This window comes from Lipotes vexillifer, unplaced genomic scaffold (assembly GCF_000442215.2).
Source record: "Lipotes vexillifer unplaced genomic scaffold, Lipotes_vexillifer_v1.1 scaffold693, whole genome shotgun sequence".
NCBI lineage: Eukaryota > Metazoa > Chordata > Mammalia > Artiodactyla > Lipotidae > Lipotes > Lipotes vexillifer.
Genome location: NW_006783500.1, coordinates 1,627,673 through 1,631,877, shown reverse-complemented (window position 1 = coordinate 1,631,877; position 4,205 = coordinate 1,627,673). Strand labels below are relative to the sequence as shown.

The 4,205-nt window shown below is 44.1% G+C and overlaps 1 pseudogene; it reads left to right on the top strand.

Moving 5' to 3' along the window:
• Window positions 1-535: 535 nt before the first annotated feature.
• Window positions 536-860, top strand: LOC103086644 (DNA-directed RNA polymerase II subunit RPB11-a pseudogene; annotated as a pseudogene).
• Window positions 861-4,205: the final 3,345 nt, after the last annotated feature.

The following is a 4,205-nucleotide window of genomic DNA, read 5'->3' as shown; positions in this document are numbered from 1 at the left end:
ATATTTACATTTATGTTTTTACATACATATACATATTTATAAAACATATTTACATTTATGTTTTATACATACATATACATATTTATGTCATATATGTTTTACATACATATATGTGTATATATAAAATATATATATTCAAATGCAGTTAAATATAAATGCATTTCTTTCTAAGTCTCCTACCTATCTTAAGGTCTCTCCCTTGACCAAAATTGTGCAAATAGCCTGTTACATATTCTTTTGTTTTTGTTTTTATATATTTAGCTTTTACATTTTGCTCCTATTAAAATTTCATTTAAAGCATTCAGACACATCTTACACAAACTAGCATCCTCGATTGGATGAACTATTTTGGATCATTTGGAAGCACTTTTGAGATCTTATATCACTTTCAGGTTGTTATGTAAATAGATCGTCACTCACCTGTAATTACACTTGTTAACGGAGTGCCAGGCTCCGGTCCTGATTAAGATGCTTCAAGTCTACTTCTTGTGGCGGCGGCGGCAGCTGCGGCTTCCGAGGCTGCTGCGATGCTAAGATGAATGCCTCTCCCGCCTTTGAGTCGTTCTTGTTCTTCGAGTGCGAGAACAAGATCAAGGCACCCGATGCCTGTTTGTTCACCTCCAACAAGGAGGACCACGTGCTAGGAAACATCCTCAGATCGCAGCTGCTGAAGGCCCCCCAGGTGCTGTTTGCTGGCTACAAAGTCCCTCATGCCTTGCAGCACAAGACCCTCATCGTGTGCTGACCGCACGGGATGCCAGCCTTCACCCAATGCCATCACAGACCTCTTCTGTGAGCTCTCCCTGCTGGAAGAGCGCGTCCGACTGGCCATCAGAGACAAGCAAGAAGGAATTGAGTAGCGGGCTGCACCTGGCCCTTCTCCAGGCACCAGCTGGACAAGAACACTTGTTCCAGCCGTGGGCCTCCTTGTAGAAATTCCAGTGAGCCTCTCACCCCTGACACCGATGTGTCCTGTACATAGAGTCTGTTTCACCTTCCTAATAGAGTGTGGCAGGAAAAGACCCAGCTGCGGGCGGAGGCAGAGGTGACTTCCAAGCAATGGACCGTCAGTTCAGCAGAGGTAGAGGACCCGTTCCGAAGCCACTCGGGGGCCTCATTTCAAAGCGGCCTGGCCCGGAGACCCAGATTTCTGTCTGAGAGCATGGCAGGAACAAACTCATCTGGACAAAAACTGGGAACCTGTGGCTGCCAGGCGGTGTGTGAAGCAGAGGGAAACTGAAAGCCCATGTGCTTCTAGGAGCCTCTGCTCTAGAAGCCTCAGCTGCTGGACCTGCTTGCCTCAGCATAGGGACACCTGATGGGGCCCACAAACAGCTCTCCCCAGGCCTCTCTTACATAGTGGAGTTTAATAAAAATAGTCACCGATAAAAAGCAATCAGTCAATCAATCAACTTCTCATACCGTTTGTGAACGTCCTGTCCTGACTAACACCCCATTCTTTGGAACTCTTACCCCGTTTCATGGTTCCACGTTCTTCTGCTTTTTCCCTCGCTCTCCTGGGGTGTGGTCCTCAGCCTGGCTTTCCCCACTGTCACTTTTGGACCCATGGAGCACCGTTCCCAAACTGTGATCCATGGACGATTCAGCTTCTCCTTTCAGGCTCCAGCCTTGGACCCAGGGGCCTTTTGCCTTTTGAATGCCTTACTTGGTCATTCAACCACAGAACCTCAGCAGTGGGGTAGGGGAAAAGGTCAACACCCTTAGGTGGTGATAGCAATAGAGTGGGAAAGCCATCATCAGAACTGCTCTCTCTCTCAAAGTCAAGGTTAATAATCCAACATCAAAAACCATTGTGAAATTCTATGAATACTTGGATCATTAAGCAATTTCCACACTGGGATTTTTCATGGGTCTTGAATTTCCAAGTGAACAAAGCTTGGAAAATTCTTGTTAATAAGTTCATTATTAACAAGTAGGTAACTTTTAACATAGCACACCTAGTTTTACAGACCTGGTTATAGTGCCTGGAAGCTGTTAGCTGATACTCTGAGATACTGCAGGAAATCATTACTTCATAGAGGTAGGTTTTTTCTAGAGAGCTAGGATTAGTTATATTTCAATAATTTGTCTTTATGAAGATACCATGATAGTCATTTTTCCTTAGTGAAAATAAGCTGAAGCTGGACATAAATAAATCCTAAATGTTCATCAACCAAAGGCTAGTTATATAAATTATTTTTTTTATTTGTGTAATGTAATCTCATGCAACTATTAAAATAAAAACCAGAAAGACAAGGTTGGAGCATAGAAGATTAGCATGAAATAATGCTACAAGAAAGAGCAGAACATGGTGTTTCCTTTAAGGTTGAAAATCCCACCCATGGCCCCTGGGAATTCAGTGGTATAGCTGTTCTGAATTAAGGTTGATCAAAGAATATTCTTCATGTTAGGATGGACTTTCAAAGGTGGGTGCTGCTGAGGAATTCATTGCCACGAGAACTTGGACAGCTTTCCCAGAGAGGAAATAGTTGAACACAAGGTCTTCATGGTTGATCCTAATCCCCAAGCCTCGCACTAAATATGGAGAAATGGGGCGGGGAGGGGTTGCAGTTGCCGTTGGGAAGTTTACCAGACAAACATGATACCTGTTTGATACATGATACATGTTTGATACATGATACATGAGTTGGGAAGTTTACCAGACAAACATGAGACTCATGATTTGGGAAGGACGGGATGGAGGTGGGAGGGCAAGGGCTGGGGTGATGGTGGGCTCTATTTTGACACAATATTTAACAACGACCATTGGGTGTTTTCTTCAAACACAACTTCTATAGCTTTTCTCTCCCATTCCCAAGCACCTGAGCCAAATTTGGAGTAAAACTGAAAACTAAAATGAGTCAAAGAATGAGCTGAACAATGTGTGTGTTTGTGTGTGTGTGTGTGTGTAGGGGTGTGATGTAAAGAAGGTAAAAATGTCCTGTTCCGTGTTGGGAATTTCAATGATGTCAAGAGGAAGACCATTTTTCCTATTCAGAGCAGCAATGGTTTGTGTCGAAGTGAGGCCAGAATCACACCCATCACAGGGACTCCAGCTGTGGCCAGCGCAGATGGGATTAGCGGAGAGATAGGAGTATGATGGCCGTTTGGAAGCACGTGGCTCCTGAACTAAATGGGACAAAATTCATCTCTCCACTGCATCTTCAGGGTGTATATTCCCTCCGTGAGGTCTGGGGAAACAGGAGTCATATAACCACATAAAATGTGCATAGAAGAAGATGTTGAATAGACTTTTCTCAAAGTCCTGGAACCAGGGACAGCACTTTGAAATTGGAGGCTGTGTACTTCGTTTATTAAAACCTTGGGCTTTAGAGCAAGAGAGCCTGGGTTTACATCCTGGGTGCCTCACCTCCTGGTATATAACCTTCAGTGGATTCCGTAAACTTTGTGCTTTAATTTCTTCACCTGTGAAATGTGGTTGCTGTGGGGATTAAATGAGATAATACCTATAAGAGAATCAGCACAGTTTCTGGCCCATAAAGTTTAGCTATGAGGATGGTGGTAATGACTGCGATGAAGACAAAGATTAAGGCTCAAAGCTGAGTAAAAGGAAGCCAGTTCGTGACCCATATTTTAAAGAAAATCCTCCACAATGGGATCAAGGTATCTCTAGACCTCATTTACAGGGGGCAGAACTGGCCGTGTCAGCTCCAGTGAACACCTCAAAATTCTTTGCCTTCTCTCACAGACACATTCGATGTTAGGCTGGGTAGTTTGGGGTACTGTGACAGGATGTGGGGTCGGCATCACACACGAAATCTATGTGAGTGCTATTGGTCAGAGGGTGGCTTTCCTCTGTGCAGATGTTTAGGATCCAAAGCTCCTTGCATGCTGTGCTCTGACCATCTCTCCGGGCATAACAGTCCTCTGCATTGAATTGACAGAATGAGGAAGAGAAAGCAAGAAGCCAGCAGCATCTTTTTTTTTACATCTTTATTGGAGTATAATTGCTTTACAGTGGCGTGTGAGTTTCTGCTGTATAACAAAGTGAATCAGTTATACATATACATATATCCCCATATCTCTTCCCTCTTGCGTCTCCCTCCCGCCCTCCCTATCCCACACCTCTAGGTGGTCACAAAGCACCGAGCTGTTCTCCCTGTGCTATGCGGCTGCTTCCCACTAGCTATCTATTTTACATTTGGTAGCGTATATATGTCCATGCCACTCTCTCACTTTGTACC